The sequence below is a fragment of the Epinephelus fuscoguttatus genome, linkage group LG8, assembly GCF_011397635.1.
Source record: "Epinephelus fuscoguttatus linkage group LG8, E.fuscoguttatus.final_Chr_v1".
Taxonomy (NCBI): domain Eukaryota; kingdom Metazoa; phylum Chordata; class Actinopteri; order Perciformes; family Serranidae; genus Epinephelus; species Epinephelus fuscoguttatus.
The window spans coordinates 19,621,718-19,640,834 of record NC_064759.1 but is presented as its reverse complement, the minus strand read 5'-3'; positions in this window follow the sequence as shown (position 1 = coordinate 19,640,834).

Below are 19,117 nucleotides of genomic sequence, written 5' to 3'. Positions count from 1 at the left end.
AAAAACGCCATACAATGCTATGCCCCAAAAAATGTCATAGTATAGCATGACATAACGTGTCACCAAAAACATAAAAACAAAAGTATGCCCAAGAAATGTCATAGTAAGTGTATTTGGTGGTATTTATTTTATTTTACCTTTATAAACATCTTCTTCTTGTTCACACTGTTTACAAGCTACTTGGTTTTTGCATCAGAACACAACTAGCGTTTTCAAGAGATGCGAGAAGGGTTTATTTAATCCTAAATACAATGTAACATTTAGGCTGTTAACGTCTATATAGTAATATTAAATGTCTATCATTGTTTGAGCAGTTTATGTTTGTACGGGTGTCTTCCATACAAACACAAAACGGTGTTGCACATGGTCAGTAAGTCAGCATCGATGCAAGTTCGCTGTTGGAGGGTTTTATAACCCATTTCCACTCCCCAGTATTTGGTTTGGGTTCACACTCAATGTGTCGGACTCTCCTTATGGACTACCTATGCACAACAGTGCTTTGGTAGAGCTTCTGAGCAAGGGCTGAGCAAAAAGCTCATGATATTGCTAACACTCTCGTGTTTGGCAGGTATGTTTACCATCTTATTTTAGCATGTTAGCATGCTAACATTTAATCATTAGCACCACACACAAAGTACAGCTGAGGCTGGTGTGTTTTTAAGGTCTTAAATCATAATCAAAGTATAGGACATATTGGATTTTGAGGTAAGGATTGGGATAGGGGAATTGCTGAGGGATCACCATAAGAATTCAACCTGTATTTCACTGAATAAGTAAAAACATTGAGCTGCTAGTGGTGCTAGAGATAAAAAAAGAAATCAGGGAGTTGCCAATGTAAATAGGACTCATCTTCACAACATTCCACAGCAATGAATCCAATAGATGTTGAGTGGTGCTAGAGTAAAAGTCAGAGGTTCTCTATGACAGTAGGTTTCATGACTGTCTGTACAAAATGTCAGGGCAGTCCATCCAATAGCATGAGGGTACTTCAGTCTGGACCAAAATGGTGGACCAACTGACCAACATTACCTCCCGAGAGCCTTGCAGCTACTGTGGCTGGTGGCTAAAAAGCTGAATGACCAACTACACCCAGGAGGTTTCACATTTAGACCGAGACAGTTTTAATTTCAAAGATCTGTTGTCTCTCAATCTTGGAGCTGACAGTTTTACAGCATCGCTGCCAATCAGAACACAGAGGACAAGCGGCTTCAATTTTGCCAGCTTGCAGGCTTGGTTATTTTCAGTTCATGGGATAACTGAGAATTAATCCCTGTCGCACGCTCGCTGCCAGCTACAGGAAGAGCCTTTGGATTGCTCAGTTTTCTTTTTGTTCCATCTGGAAGGCAAACCCCCAAAAACGGGGGCTCATGAGAAGAAGAAGAAGAAGCCAAAAATGTGTAAAGTAGAAAGGGGATCCTCTGGTGCTACTCTGTGTTAGTATTGGCTCAGTAGAGTAGAACTCCTATAGACGATTTCTCTGACTATTGGATTGGCACCTATGGTGTCTGGTGTCCCCGTGGAGTATATCTTCGCTCCACTAATATGTTGTGTCTTGGTTGCTGTGACACTGTGGAACATCACAACCACAGCAGTAATCAGATGAAGTCTCACTGACTGGTTTCTTTTCCATCAGGAATTTCTGTCCTTCTGATTTAATGTTGGGAGATTTTTTCAAACTTAAAGTACCTTTGGAATTAGACCGTGTTTTCTTACATTTTCTGCTCTACAAAAGTTACAACCCCCATAACAAGAACATGAGATACTATTTGCAAAATAATGACTCAACCCTTCGGTCAGTTTAGTCGATGCTGCTAAGGCACTGAATCTTTTAAAGTTTTTTTTTTAAATCTTGCTAGGAAAAACTTTGTTAGTAATATATCATCGAGGCATTAACGAGGTGTTGTATGCGGGCATCTGTGCATCTGTGCGGTTGTGTGTGTGAGAGAGACAAACACACACAGAGAGAATGTATGTGAATTTGTGTTTGCATTCCCACAATTCTGTTTGCATGTGTATTCATGTGTACGTGCACACACTCAATGTGTTTTCTGAAGTGTGGGAACGTGTGTGTGAGAAAGAGGTAGCAAGCAAGTGTGTGTGCATGACACATGAGAGCAGCCGTCAGGGACCCTGGAGAGCAGAGGGAGTACAGAAAAGGGGGGCTGAAACTACCGTCCGCCCGGCGACAGTGTCCCTGACTTGTCAACACTGTCAGAGTGAAAGCATTCAGGTGGTGGAGGGGAAGTTTTTTTTTTTTAAAAAAAAGTGTGACATTTTTATTTCACACCGCTCAGGGTCAAAGAGCAGCTTCACTTAGACAAAGTGGTGGGAACATTCATGAGAAAAGAGACTGAAAATTAAAAGAAATTTACATAAACTGACATGAAATGCCAGGTGAGCAGACACTCATGTTGACCAAAAAAAAAAACATCTGTGTTTTACTCTTGATTCCTCTTGAACAGAACGCTGTTTAATGAGCAACTTTAACCAAATTCTTTCCATGCCTCTTTGTTTGTCTTTGATGTGTTAATATGGTGTGATTATTTGCCTTTCATCATTTTGTTTTCGTAGTTTGTTTTAAAGGGAAAATAGTGAGGGCATTTGGTAGAAAGTGTGAATAAACACGAGTGTGCTTGCGTAGTTGTTTTTTTTAATGTGGCTACAACTTAATCAAAAATTAGACTTGTAAAGGACAAAAGTAGCTTTCCAGAAATACATGTGCTATTGTCATGAAAACATTGTTAAGATCTTACCAGGTTCCTAATGTTTTTCTCCAAAATGTACAATGTGTATTGGGATGTTTTCAGCTTGGTCATTATTAATACTTAGGGTGCTGTCAGACCTATAGTTGTCTTGCTTTGGTCCGAATCAGGGACTCATTTTGTTACAAAGTTGCAAAATTTACCCTTTGCTAAGTCCCACCCCCGGACGCAGACTGGCCAATCATAACGTAGCATGGGGCCGGCTCAGACCAGGGTCTGACAACAACACAGCTGTGCTCCATTGACTCTAATGCAACTGTTTCAGATTTCCTTCATTTTCAGGCTGGTTTTGTGGATTTGGAGCTAAATGTTGTGCCTGGGGCACGTTGTGTATTAATGATATTCGTTACCTGGAGAGGTTGGAAAAAGATAGACGTTTCTTCCCTGTTCCAAAACCAAAATCAAACCCTGAAAAGTGTAAGGTTAGCTAGCTAGCTACTGAAGATATAGCCTACTGAATGTATACACATGCTGCTTTTGCTTTTTAATGATTATAACAGTGAAAAAAAGACTGACCCTGCTGTACAGGAACTAGTGAAAGGTGAATTGCCTAGAATTGGTTCATGTTCTCACGGCAGCATTTACAAGCGGACCAGATCAAATGCCTTGTGCGAGAAAGTTGCTCTTTATTGGTCAAAAAATCCAGGAAGAAAACAAAACGTTGAAGAAGAGTACACTTGTAAGATAAATGTGACACTTTTTTAGTGCTGGTCATTGTGTACTATATTGCTGTCATTGTTCATTTTAGTCAAACCATACAGTTTGAAAACGAGGCGCAGCTCCAACTAGATGCATTGGATGTGCTGAATGTGCATATTAAGGCAGTACAGGAGGAGGTGCACATTAATAATCCTCCAGGACTGTAACATGCTCATGTTTAACCCAAACAATGTGTCATGTGACTGCAGTTGGTTCAGATCCAGGTCGGAACACGTCACCACAAACAAACTGCACTAGAGTTTGTTTGTAACGAGACCACTTCTTCAAGAAGGTCTCAATCTGATTGTTTGGTGCGCACCTGGGTATGATTGCTGTGTTCACATCTGCCCATACGAACCTCACTTAGGGGGCAAACAAACTTTACTTTGATTGAAACAAACTAAACAGGGCAGGTGTGAAAGCACTCTAAATTTAAAATCAGTGGTAATGGGCCGACTGATTCTTGTCACAGTATCGGTTCCTTTGAGTTCATCCATGTAAATGAATCAAAACCTTTTGAGTTTTGATACTTTCTGCAAAATATGGTGTCACTTTATGAGTCACACTACAAAGTGTCAAGCTGTCAAATGCACTACCAGTCAATATGTAGAGTTTAACGCATTGATTCATCCCACTTGTATCTGGGTGGAAGATGTAAGCACAATATGATGTTACAGAAATGTCGCTGACCAATCTGTCATTCACTGAGGGCCAAGTAGTAGATGTCCCAATTACCTCTGCAACCATGAGCTGCAATTACAGATGCACGATCCGATTTTATTTCAACTGCTGTTGCACAATTGTTGATTTTTGTTAAAAATAAATAGTTCATCATTGCATTAATCTGTTTCATCTTGTTTCATTTTATCTTAGGAAAGAACTGCATAGTCATCAATGCCTGATGCCACTAATCTTTTCTGTTCTACATGTAAAGGTATATGGCTTTTTAGGTCAACCATGGTATCAGATTGGTATTGAATCCACTGCATCAGGATCAGTATCGAAACTGAAAAGGCTGGATCGGTGCATCTCTAGCTACAATCATACTGTGTCAGAACAATCTGAGAAATGAGTTCCCAATCATATTTCATGGCTAACTTTATCTGTTTCCTTTGCTTTTTATTATAATGCGTCATTAAAATGCTCTGAGCAAAAAAATACATACCATCTTCTTCATAGCGTTCATGTTGTTTCCTAATTACAACTTAATGAATCATGAATACATTGAAGTAGGAAGAACTACCATCTGAGGAGCATGTGAGAGCAACATTGGCCTTGTCTGGCAAAGGTCTTGAAAGGGTATTGCTCATGCAGGCAGCATGAGCAATACCCTGTCATAACAGAGAGTAGGAAAAGTCGAAGATTTATGAGCATTCAGACGTACTTGGATAGTCAGTAAAATACTTATTTGGAACATTCCACAGGTAACCTGGTTAAATGGTAACAAATAATAGCATTATTAAGAGTAATGAAAGGGGCATCCATGAAACGCTTAGTCGTCAACAAGCAAGGATTTTCACTTTGTGAAGAACTGGATAGGCAAACAGTCCAACAGTTTGAGAACAGTTTTTCTCAATGCACAACTGATTCAGAGAGTATGAAGAAATCTCTACATGAAAAGGGCAAGGCTGAAAACCAACACCGAATGCCCATGACCTTTGATCCCTCAGACAGCACTGCATTAAAAACTGACTTGACTGTATAAAGGAAATTACTACATATGCTTAGGGACACTTTGGAAAACCACAGTTTGTTGTTGCATCTACAAATACAAGTTCAGACTCTACCATGCAAAGTGAAAGCCATACATCCAGAAACACTGCCAACCTTTCTGGACCTGAGTGTAAAAGTGTGCTGAGGTCTCAGTCCACATTTCGAACTCTTTTTGGAAATCGTGGATGTTGTGCTCTCTGGGCTAAAGAGGAGAATCACCATCCAGATTGTTACCAGCTCAATAGTTCAAAAGCCCACATCTGTGATGGCATGAGGGAGCGTCAGTGCCCTAAAGCATGGGTAATTTGCACATATGTGAAGCCACCATGAATGCTGAAAGGTACATACAGGTTTTGGAGCTAAATACACTGCCACCCAGACAACTCCTTTTTCAGGGATGTCCCTGGTTATTCCAACAAGACAATGCCAAGCCACATTCTGCACGTGTTCCATCAGCATGACTATGTAGTAAAAGAGTGAATCAGGACTGGCCTGTCTGCAGTCCAGACCTGTCTAACACTGAAAATGTGTGGCCCATCAGGAAGCTCAAAATACAACAATGGAGATCCCAGACTGTTTAGGAACTGAAGACATACATCAAGCAAGAAAATATATATATATCGCTTATCCTGTTGGGGAGCCTGCCCGCAACTCCTAACAGGATACGGAGTTACGGAAAAGGACATGAGGATATATATATATAGGCTGTCCTAATCTCATCCTCATTGTTTTTATTAAGGTTTTACACAGCGTCCATACTTTCTTGGACTTGGGGTTGTACTAGAGACCTTTTTCTTTCACTACAACAAACAAAACAAGGTGGCAGCTGGATGGAGGAAGATAGCCAGGGAGCTAATGTTTCTTGTAAGGTAAATGACCATGGCTAATAACAAGCTACTGCAGTAGCCAGACACTCGTTGGCTGTTGGGACACAGTGTCATTATGTTCCACTTAACATTGCTGAGTCAAGTGCGACATCTGGTCCAGTGTTTGGCTTAATATCAAACTGGTTTGACAGTTTTACTCTCACTGTTATCTAACCTATATCCACAAAATCTCAAGTACAGATAATAGAAGGTTGACAAGTACGTGGTAAATATATGGTGTAGTTGTTCGTTTTTAAGTAATATTCATTGTTCTTTGTCCCTTAAAGTTAAATGTCACCTCTGAGATTTGCTTTATAAACTCTACTGAGAGAGAGGAGGGAATGAAGGTGGTTATTGATATTTTCCTCCATCCTTCAAACTAATCTGTCTGCAGAACACAGGAAATAGTTACCAGCTGTGTTGCTGTGAGGCTAATATAAAAAAGAGTATGTGTACCTGTGTGTCTAATTCAACTGCAGCCGCTGAATGGTAACATGAAAAGTCTGAGCCAGTTATCATGCACACATTTGCTAAATCTTCTAATCAAGTGTGTTGGGATGCCAGCAAGATACTGGGTCTTTTTACTCCACCGATCTGTGAAGAAACCAATTATTGTCCTGATTTAACTGAACATATTCTCCCAGTGGGGATGTCAGGCACAGCTGGTTCTCACTCTGAACAGTGGAAAGTCCCCTTTTGTGCATCATGGTCCTCATCCCTTTTTTCAGTTTCTTGCTCGTTCCTTTTCAGATGTGAGAGGAAGCGGGCTCGCCAGCAGTGTCAACTGTCTGGGTTTGATGTTGCTGGGTGTGACGTGGCTCAGCTTTTTACTGCTAATCTGAAGATGATTGATGCTTTCTGGAGAATTCAGCCACTGACCTTGAGTTAAAAGTCATGTGCTTCTCTTACAGGGACAAATCGTGACTTTGCGTTGGCATATATCCCATCCTATATTATGTTAATGTTATGCTGTTTTTTTACACTTAATACTATCTTGTATTTCTATGTTAAGACACAACATACAACTATCTAATCATATTATATATTAGTCTGGTGTGTGCTGTTTACGTTAATTGCTCTTGTATAGTTTCTATTTTTTCTTAGAATCTTATATTACTTTTGTATACATCTTTTTATTTACTTTTTACATTCTCTATTTACCCATAGGCCTTTTTATTTCTGTCCCTGTGCTGCTGCTGCAACAACAACCGTATTCCCCTCTGTGGAATATTATCTTAGTTTATCTTATGTTTATATATTTCAGATGTAAACCCATATAATCATTTCAAGTCAGGCTGGAGCTGAAATTTTATTCAAAACAGATGCCATATGCAATCCCCTTACCCTGTGTGCCCTCACTCTGAAAGTCCCCTCACAGCATGTCTTTGAGTTTAGGAAATCCGGATAAGTTACGCAGTTTGAAGCCTGAACTTAGAACACCTTTGAACTGAGAAACGACAGTCATATTAAAACTCTGGCTGTCCCCAAACATATTGTAAACATACAGGACAGATGGACACAATATATCTATATATATAAGGTATCACAACCACATGGTGCTGATCGGAGTGACATGCTGCAACATATAGGCTGTAATGTTGTCCCCTGTGGATTCTTCATGATTACAGCTGCATGTACTCCTCACTTAGACCACAAGTATAGACATTTAAGATGACGGTCTACAGTCATATTAGCAGCAGTGGGTAGAGTACTGAAAGTCCATATTTAAGTACAATTACTCAGAAAATAAAAACTGCTGGGGTCAAAGTGAGAATTACCATTTGAGAAACCTACTCAAGCAAAACTTAAAGAGTACCGGATTACTGAAAGCATGAGTTACATTTAAGGTGTGTGGGCCGATGCAAATACTAAAAAACAGCAGTTGTTGAAGTACAGCAAGTACGTTAATCAAACATCACGCAAGAGGGAGTGCTGAAGATAATCACAGCTGTGCTGATATTCAGTAAAACTGCATGGTGACGAGTTTAATATTGCTTTCATTTGTTAACAGTAAAAAGTGATAACAGATAATGATTTATTTGTTTACTGAATCGTTTATTATGCTCAGTCAACACAAATAGTTCTGCCACTGGACTGGGACTTGACTGATGCCAAGCAACACATACACATAAACATTCTGCACACTACCTGGCTACTTTGTGTCAGCTAGGTCAACACGTTACCACAGGCCAGCTACTTTGTATCATGTACATTTATATGTGGCATTGGCCACTTTATCAGGTACACCTTGCTAGTAGCGGGTCGCACCCCGTTTTGCCTTCAGAACTCCCTTAATTCTTGGTGGCATAGATTCAACAAGGTGCTGGAAACATTCTTCAGAGATTTTGGTCGACATTGGCATGGTAGCATCACACAGTTGCTGCAGATCTGTCAGTTGTGCATCCATGATGTCAAACTCCCATTCCACCACATCCCAAAGGTGCTCCATTGGAGTGAGATCTGGTGACTGTGGAGGCCATTGGAGTACAGTGAACTCATTGTCATGTTCAAGAAGCCAGTTCGAGATGATTTGAGCTTTGTGACATGGTGTGTTATACACTGAGGTCATAAAGGGATGGACACAGTCAATACTCAGGTAGGCTGTGGTGTTTGAAAGATGCACAGTTGGTACTAAGGGATCCAAAGTGTGCCAAAAAATATCCCCCACACCATTACACCACCACCACCAGCCTGAACCGCTGATACAAGGCAGGATGGATCCATGCTTTCGTGTTGCTTATGCCAGCTTCTGACCCTACCATCTGAATGTCGCAGCAGAAATCGAGACTCGTCAGACCAGGCCTCATTTTTACAATTGTCTATAGTTCAATTCTATTGACCCTGTGCAAATTGTAGCCTCAGTTTCCTGTTCTTAGCTGACGGGAGTGGCACCTGGTGTGGTCTTCTGCTGCTGTAGCCCATCTGCTTCAAGGTTGGACGTGTTGTTGGTTCAGAGATGGTCTTCTGCAGACCTTGGCTGTAACGAGTGGTTATATGAGTCAGTGTTGCCTTTCTATCATCTTGAACCAGTCTGGCCATTCTCCTCTGACCTCTGGCATCAACAAGGCATGTCTACTTGCCTAAATGCTTTGAGTTGCTGCCACATGACTGGCTAATAAGCAATTTGCATTAACAACAGTTGAACAGGTGTACCTAATAAAGCGGCCAGTGAGTGTATGTTTCCATTTATTGTGTAACCTGTAAAAATTAAAGTCTGTTGAAATTCTGTTTGGTGGCCTGTGTGAGTTAAAAGTTTGATCAGAAAGTACCGTTGCAACATCGCCTGATATTATAAGTGCACACCTGGAGGTTTGCAGTGAAATATCCAGTCTTCCCTCCTTCCCTTTGTCCTGTTCTTAAGACCTTTTATAATTTAACTCAATCATAATTTGTGATAATATATTCATCTTTGCAGTGTAAAGTTTGTTACAATGACTGTTCAAGTAATAAGCGCACTCTGGCACAAACTGGACCTTCATAAATTTGGAGCACTGTTGGAATATAGTACCGTTAGTTTATCAGAGCACCACACTCTCAGAGGAGCAGAGCGCCGAGCACAATGAATGTGCTTAACCTAACCGCTCGTTAATTCATATAGAAAAGAAAAGCTCTAATTCTTCAAGAAACAGTGCTCTCATTTTAGTGAAGAGCGTCAATGGGATTTACAACGCATCTATTGATTACTTTACTAGATGTAATGAAGGTGTAAAAGTATGGTTGATAACTGGCTCAAAAACATACTCAAGTAAATATTAGGAGTACAGTTTAAAGGAACATTAAAAGATTATTTTACTCATGCACTATTTTTAATGTGTTACTACCCATACCTGCATGCTAGCAGCTCTGTGTTAACCTGTTAGCATGATAACATTTGCTCGCTAAGAATAAACACAAACTACAGCTGAGACTGATATTGGTCAAAAACCAAACTATCAGATGAGTAAAATTTTGACCTGATGATGATGCTGCATGAAAAGTCAGGGGGTCACCAGAGTTATTACAATTAATGAAAGAGACATGAATATTTGCAAGAAATTTTATGTCCATCCATCCAATTGTTGTTGAGTCATTTCACTGTAGACAGTTTCAAACAACATAAAAATTCTGAATGGGTCCAAGTGTATTTCCTGTTGGAATGTCTGCTTATGCAGTAGCTAAAGATATGTATTTTATTTTTAATATTTTTAACATCTTAAGTATGAGTGTTAAACACTGTAGCATAATGCACAGTCTATCTTTATTTTGAAACACATTTTTAGACATTTTCATTTCTATTTTATTACTTTATATTTACACAACTCTATTTCATACCCTTGTTCTTGCTGCATACATTTCTCTATTCTTTACATCAGAGTGACCGTAACAAATTACAATTTCCCCTCAGGTATCAAACAAGTATTTCTGATTCTGATGCTTATTTTTGTTTCCTAGGATGGCTAAGGCATGACCCGTCCTACTATGCCTCTGATTGGCTTACCCTGACATCCATAAACCTAACCCTAACCCTAACTCTTACCAGAGACATTGGATGAAGGGAGATACCCAACTGTAGACTTATCCAATGTTAAGAATACAGTTACTCTTCCTGTCTCCCAAGTGGGCGTGGTTAGCTCTCCCTCCAATCAGAGCCTGTTCTCCCTCAACTCCCCCCCACCACCACCGTGTTGAACAGAGGCTCTGTGGATGTCTGTGTATGTGGATCGAGAAGCAGGTGGAATGAAAATACATTCTTCCTATTATTGCAGCCTATTGCTGCACAAAGCTTGGGCATTTTTTATTTATTACTACCGGTAAATAACTGTTTGTAAGCTAACTGTGATTTTACCGCCTGTTTATCAAAATCACGAGATCTCGCGAGAACTTGTTTTCTGAGACGGACAGGGCTCAAACAAAGTTAATTTTCTCTTGATCTGTGCGGATGAAAAATGCAGTTTTAGTGTTAGAATATTGGGAAGATGTGTGGCTTGTGGAAAATGAAACCAATATTTACTTTAGTGACTACAGGGCGAAAGAATTGACCATAAATTGTGATCACGTTCATTTTCCTCATTGACGACAATACATTCACAGCTGCTGCAAGTCTCCTACGGGGGCGTGGTGCTGACGTCACTGAATCAGGAAATGTGCTGAGTTGGGTATCTCGCTTCATCAAATATCTCTGCTCTTACCAATCTCAGTCAAACCTATCAAATCCAACCAATGAAGGAACTGAATACTAGCCAATCAGAGCCAATCATATATATTAATGTTGTTTCCTAATATATATATATATATATATATATATATATATATATATATATTTTATATATACACACACACACACACACAAACACACAAACACACATATATATCAATCACATTTTTCACGTCACTATATCACTGTTTAGACTAATCTGATATTTGTAAAGTCTATAAACACAATGATTGAACAAACATTACTATTTCTGTGTGCACGTTTTGTAATTAATAACATGGTTATCGTAGATTAGCTGGGCTAACCGTTAGCTGTTAGCCCCGTTAGCGGTGTCTGTAGCAACTCAGTAACTCAATAAATGGTCCGTGAAAAAATATTTTTTCCAGCGGATATCTTAGTTACAACATGATTGAGCTGGCAAAGCAGTTTTGTGTTGCTATGTGTGGTATTTATTCAGTTTTGGGAAATCACGATGTCTAGAAAGCATCAGTGGCTGCAGCTGACAGGGACAGCTAACAGCAGTAGCAAAGCTAACATCAGGACGTCATCTAAAAGTAGGCTGACCAAACGTCCTCTTTTGCCTGGACATGTCCACTTTTCACGTCCCGTCCGGGGCGTCCGGGGGATTTTTATAAACTGATGATAATGTCCGATTTTCCGTGTGTTCGTGTGTGTTAGAGTGCGGCACAGGCCGAATATTTCTGTCCGAACCCGACCCGAGCCCGACATTATTTAATGACCATAGCAATGAGTTTGTGTCACACAGTTGTTATGGTTACAGGCTATTTAACAGACCAGGTGTCCTCAGCGGAGAGGAGAGAGAGACCTCCGTGTTTGAGAAGGGAGCGGGAGGCGGGAGGACGGTTCCAGCGAGAGGAGAGGGCGAAATAAAACAAAATAAGATAAAATAGGAAAAACCTGTCTCTCTCTTTTATTTTATTTTCAGCGTTTAATCAAGGCGGAGGCGGGCGGCTGGAGGTCTGAGACTTCCAGAGAGGGGAGAGGTAGAACCAAACAGCCAATGTGTGTCTGTGTGTGTTATGTTCAGGTGTTGTCACGTAAATAACAGTGCCCAAGCAATAAACAGGACAGACAATAGGATTGTATTTATTTTTACACTACATTTTCACTGAAAGCTGACCGAATCCGACCCGAGCCCGAATACAATTTATAGCTACATTTTTGACCAAACCCGGCCCGACCTGTCGGGTACCGTCGGGCTCAGATCGCCACACTCTAGTGTGTGTATGTGTCCCTTTTGGGGCCTATCTGAATTTCTGTCTTTGAGAGATATTATTTTGTAATATAACTGAATTTTCTATCCATACATATAAATTTTAAATATATTAAAATGATAAGGCATCTTTGAGTAAGCTGCGGTTATCATTTAAGTAGGCTATGTCGTGGCCGGCGGAATGTCCTCTTTTTTGGAAATCAAAATATGGTCACCCTAGTTAAAAGCCTCCTGTTGTCGGATACGACATGAAATTACTCCAGTTAGCTCAATCATGTTGTAACTAAGACATCCGCTGGAAAAAATATTTTTTCACGTTGACGAGACAGCGTTTTGGGTGGAGCGGTCGCCATGGACGCGGAGCTTGCTGTTTCTGCCCCCTCCATTGTGATTGGCTAAAGCACAGCATCATTCAAACTCAAAGCCCCCCCCCGTCCCCGTCCCCCCCCCCCCCCATCCCTCTGTAGTTGTCTTTCACACAGGGCTGCCGACAGATTCTACAATGTAAATTGCAGAATCTGTCTTGAGAGATTATGTAAATTCCCGTAGCTGACAGGAAGTAAACAGGGACCAACCCAACAAACCCTGACAGACTAATATTACCATCCCAAGAGCCATACTGTAGGCATGGCTAAAAAATGTCTCAGGAAGAGCTCTTTAGCTCAGACAAAGCTCCTTCTCAGTAAAATCTGAGGTTACTTTTCTCTTCCATCCTCTTAAACCAGCACTAATTAAAAATAAACAGCAGCTGTCTGCAGGACCCCCACAAGGCTCTAGGGTCTTGAGGCCACAAGATCAGTTTCTACCATCTTCAGGATGGAAACAAAATGCCTGCACCTCATTTTCACTTTGAAAGCAAGCTGGCGGAGACCCATACTTTCATAGAAACATCACAAGAAGCCCCACAGCAGGGTTCTGACCCGGAGTCATCTATTTGCTCCCTGCCTCTGTCAGCACCCTTCTGCTCTGCCCTGTGTTCTCAGATTCTCTTTTTGGTGTTTGTTCAGCAACATGGCAGCTGAACCAAAGTCCAAAGAAGTCTACCACTCCTGCTCCGCCATGTTTAAGTCATCAGACTCCATTTTGCGTATGAAAGTAGTGTCAGGTTGCATACTACCTAATCACTTCCAGTGGCTCCAGGCTGCTTGGGTTTAAAGAGTCCTGCAGAAGTTTTGGTCCTCCTGCTGATATCGCCAAACAAGGAAATAGTTGCCCAGGGTTGGCATCAGTAAAGCCCAGGGGCTGGCATGGAGGGGAACAAGCTGGTCCTGGTTACTTTAAAACTGCTTTGGACTTGATTTAATTCATGAACTTGCATAACTCAGATCCAAAAACAATCAGTGCAGCCAAGAAGGGCTGCAGTGTGCCAGGGAAGTGGTACTTCTAGACGCTGCCACACACACATATACACTATGTAGCACTCAGTACAGATGTGCATGCTGCAGGAGAAGTGTGACAGAATATCAGGCTTGCGTTAAGGATTGTGATTTGCTTTGTTAAAAGCTGAAGGGAGCAACTTTGTGTGCAAAATGTTTGTCAACATTTTTTTGTGTTGATGATGCACATTACAGTTTATCACTAGCAGGAGCACATATGTTCCCATGTGAATCTCATTCTCCTTTAAAAAAAAAAAAAACAAACACCAAATGAATTGCATGAAGAAGCTGGTTGCAGCTTATACAAGCTTCTAGTGTTTTATTACTTTGGGTTCAGAGAAAAAGATAAAAATGTACTGATATTAAAAGTATTATTTATTTTGAGCTAAGCCAACCATTACCAACACACATGCATGCTGTCATAAATCAGAGTCAGAAGGACTTTGTCAAGTACATGATGCAGGCATTTTATTTGGCACCCTGATGAGTTTCTTAGGAAGCAGTCCAAATAACTTTATTTATGTTTATTTGTTCGCTGTTGAAAATGAGCGACGACGTTATTACACCCTTTTGCACAAAAGACAATTGTCCTCTATTTTTTTTTCCTTTTCCATAAAAAAGCAGCCATGGAAAGAGGAACACCAGAACCAAAAGTCCTCTACATGTGTTCTTCATCTGGTGTGAAAACGGTACTAAATCAACCTTCTGTAAAAAAGACAGTCTCTGTAGGCTGTGGGAGCTGTGGGAGGGTGAAAAAAAACCCTCTATGAGAACAGTTTGATGGGTCCAGTGCCAGGGTACTTCCTAAAAGCCAAGCATCTTTGCACATGATGATCATAAACAGTCATTTCCCAAAGACTGGACAGGCAAAATGCTCATACGGACATGGAGAAGAAGTTCAGCTTGTGCAACATCTTGGGTTTCATTGGGACCGAGGGAAACACATACTGGAACTGGAGGAAGACCAGAATCATGTTGATCTGTGATAGATTAATATTATGGTCAAACTGCACAGGACAGATGATTGCATGTTTTGGATCCTCTTGGCTAAATGTGAATTTACACACATTGCTGCACAATATGATAGAAAATCAAAGATTTCATGACTTCTGTTTTAGAACTATTGCACAAACGCTTTACCTATCATTAGGGCCGTAACAGTACATGTATTTGTGTCGAACCATTCGGTACGCGACTTTCGGTTCGGCACGACCCTGTACCGAATTATTGGGCGCAGGATATTATTTATTTTATTTTGTTTTATTTTAATTCCGTTTTTGTGAGCCGAACCATTTAAAATATCTAGTTCCCCGACGGACATAATTTAATAGTTGTTTATTTTTTTCATTACTGTACCGAAAAAACCCCGAACTGTGACTTGTGTACCGAGGTACGTATCGAACCATGATTTTTGTGTACCGTTACACCCCTACCTATCACGTCTATGAAAAATTGAGCAACAGTTGACTGCTTATGTGTTGCTTCGAGGTCCTAGAAATAAATAAAAAATTTGGTGTTTAATAGGTGTGGGGTTGAGACTATTTAAGAGGAGGTAATGTCTGTGCCCTTCCAGTGAACCTGATGTGATTTCATCATTGAAAGCTTTAGGTTGTTTATGAGAGGAACAATTTTAGAGTGCCTTGCAGGTTTACAATGGTGTAGTATGTCGCCATTGCTATTCCTGAAAGCCTAAAGCTTTCTGAGCCCCACAGCCTTGGATGTAATGTTGATAGACAGCCTGCTCTCTGCTCTCTCTCCGGCTGCCCCTTAACAGTCCCTCCTCTGAGCAGCGAGGGAACTGTGAATGCCCCCGTTGTCTGAAATGTGTTTCTGAGCTCGAAGATGTTCAGTGTGTCAACATGAGTGAGAGAGTGATGGAACATGTGTGAGGAGCACGGCTGCTCTTTGCATTATTTGTAAAAGTGAGTGTACATACAGACTGTGCATGTGTCTGCAGCACAGATCAGACGGAGAAGGGGAAAAGGGGGAAACACAGCTCAACCAAATCTTGGAGCGGAACCAAAAGCCACAGAAGTAGGTCTGGATCCAGCATCCCTGAGCCCTGTAGAGACGTCTAGCAGAACAGAACAGAGCAGAACAGTGGGTCTATTCAAACCAAACCATTTTTCCCTGGCACCAGTCTGAATGGGTATAAAATGAGATCACTCTTTTTTGCCATCACAGAAATGTCAGAAAAAATTAAATGAAAACAGAAAAGAACGCATTTTTCCACCTTCCAAAACAGCAGATGATCTTTATGTGTCTGTTGGTTGAATGCGATCAAATTTCATCGTATAGCTATGAAAGTGCAAGACCAGAAACTAAAGTTTGTTTGGGTTGAAACTAAAGGGGCCTCATTTTTTCCTGGTGGAGTTGTTTCTTTGCGGAAGTGGAGGAGACTGGAAAGGTTTCCCTCACCAGGGTAAGAGCGAAAGAGTACATTCACAGTATGATTCCACTTTGACCCCCTTTACTCCACCTCTCTCCTGTCACTCCTGTTTTTTACATTTCTTTCTGACTAGGGGAATGTCTGTTCAAATGTATGACTTTTTGAGAAAATTAGCTTGAACTCAAACATACACTTCAGAGACGAAACCTAACAAGCACATTGTCTTGATTAAACTGGCCCCTATGAGAGAAAACAGGTGTGCTGGCTGATCGCAACCTTCACATACTCCCTGATCTTAGTCACAAGCTGGATTGCCTTCCAGGTGTTCAAGCTAATAACAGTGTGTTTGACAAGCCAGAATAGAACGTAAATTATTTTCCTCAAGCAGACATCAACTACGGTGCACAACTGATTGCAATAAATAGCAAACGCAGACATGCAAGTGGATGGATAAATGACATCCAACATATAATTATACCATAAACACATCTACAGTGCATACTGTTCGGTAGATACTTGAGAAGGCACATTATGGCTTACAAGTTAGGTGAGTGATTACAATCTAAATAAAGTTCTTGCTGAAATCCAAGGCAAGAGGCCAAGTATTAAATGTCTCTATTTTAGCATCTTTTCCACAGTTTAACCTTCTAAGTGTTGTAAAAAAGCATATCTTAAATGCTTTTAACACCGGTCGTGGCATCATACCACCCATTAAGAATATGTTTTAGGCTGCTCACACTGCATCATCTACTCTTTATTTCACATTATTATTATTATGGAGAAATGTTTGGGATAACTCTGAAGCCAAGAAAGATCCCAAGAAGTCTGAAAAGGTCAGTAATGAGAAATCGGCTTACTGTAATTTAACAAATACAACAAACTATCATCAGCATAACGAGAGATGCATTGTATAGTTCCCTCTGCGAGTCACAATACACATGGACAAAAGACACATTCAGTGAGGACCATACAGAGAGGTAAAAGGGAAGGAGAATTTATCACACAAATCTATTCAGTACAATGAGCCAATCCTGTCTTAAGAGGACCACTAAAAGCTGACTTTTCCTGGTCTTGATTTTTAAAAATCAAGGCATTTTTAAATACCTGAAATTCATTTGCATTTTTTTTTGTTTGTCTTTTGTGTTTATGTGTGCTATTTTCCAACACCTTGTATCATTTTCGAGACTTGCAAGGCCGTGGGAAACTTGTGTTCTTTAGATAACCAAAACAACATGCAGCAAAGGCTCAAAAAACAGCACGCAAGTGTTGTAATACTGAAAAGAGTCTTTTTAGCACCAGAATTAAATCAGATGCTCAAACTTGCTCATGGAAGAACATCTGCAGCCTACACCCTCTTTCATTTATAAAACATCTTTTTTTGTCCAATTCCAAGTTATGGAAAAGTTAAGAAATTCACAGTAAACATGTGAAGCACAACATTAGCTTTCACTTAGTGCCATTTGCTTTTGAGAGAAATTAAGAAAATGAGGGCATTTGGAAATTCTAGTAAAAGTTTGTAAACAGCTGCATTTTAAAGACATTTTGTTCTGAATTAAACCCACATAATGTTCACACACAAACTGCTCACCACAAGCTTCATAAACAAAATGGTTATGTTTAGTTATTATGTGACTCATGGTAAAGGTACAGAATAAGTTAAGAAAGGGTTTGCTGATTTGTTTAGTATAGGGATGTCAATGATTCACTGTTAACTAGTTAATCATTGACATCCCCATTCCAAATTGTTATCAGTGAAATGCCAAGAATATTTTTGAGTGTTTACCAATGTCGGACTATTGCTACTATTCAGTTTACTGCACTGTGCACCAAATGGATCCGTTGGGAGCTAACTAGCAGTGTACCACATTCAGCAAACGCAGCTAGTAATGCTGTCCTGACACAGCAGTGTCACTGTGAAAACAGTTCACCATTTTTCTCCTTTAAGGTGGTGACCTTGTGGGTAACCTGTGAGGGTGTGACATGTGCTTTGTGTGTTTGGAGGGAAGCAGCTCTCTCAGTGTGTCATGGTGAAGACAGCACGTGGCAAAGTGATGATAGTCGGCAGAATAAGTGTCTAGATGAGCTCAGAGCTGCTGTTCAACCTCATGCAAAGGCCATGTTTGTTGTTTTGTGATGAAGACTGCAATAAAGCCATTGTTGGTGAACAGCACCTGAACGCCTCACCATCCTTCCATCTGCAGAGTGGTCTGGACCACTAGAAGGTAGTTACCAGGTAATAACGAGCCAAGCTAAAATTAATGTTAATAAGCCAGCGTGTTCCCGACTACGGTTCAGAGTCAGTAAGCTGTCACTGAGAGAGGTAACACATGTTATCACTGTTAGCTCTATTAGCACTGTTAATAGTGTAAACACAACTAGTGGTGCTAACATAGTTAATGTTAAAGAGGTTTTGTGGCTCAAAATGAAGCCACCGGGGTTACCTGGGGGGAAACCAGAGGTAGGCCACCATGTTTTGCAGCAATGCCATCCTATTTCAAGCAGTACTCACAGCAAGAGCAGCGACCTGAGTTAGCTTCCACGGACATGGGTGATGTGCAGAGGTGCCAAGGCTAATATTATCTAACCAGTGGAGCCCAGAGGGTGGGCAGCAGGCACTATGATTCCACGTTGATGTGGTTAGAAGGCTGTCTGTCAGCAAAGATGACAAAAATAAAAAAAATGGCAAGACATTTACACCACAAATCATTAAAATTTCACCACCTCTAAATGAACAGTGTTTAAAATGCAGCGCTAAAGCTCACTGAGTCAGCACCAGTCCAAAAAGGACAAGTCGCTTGTATTTCATGTCATTATGTGCTTTTCTTAAAACTTGGCTAGTTAGTTACCAGTTAATGGGTGTCGGGCTATCGAAAGTATTATTAAC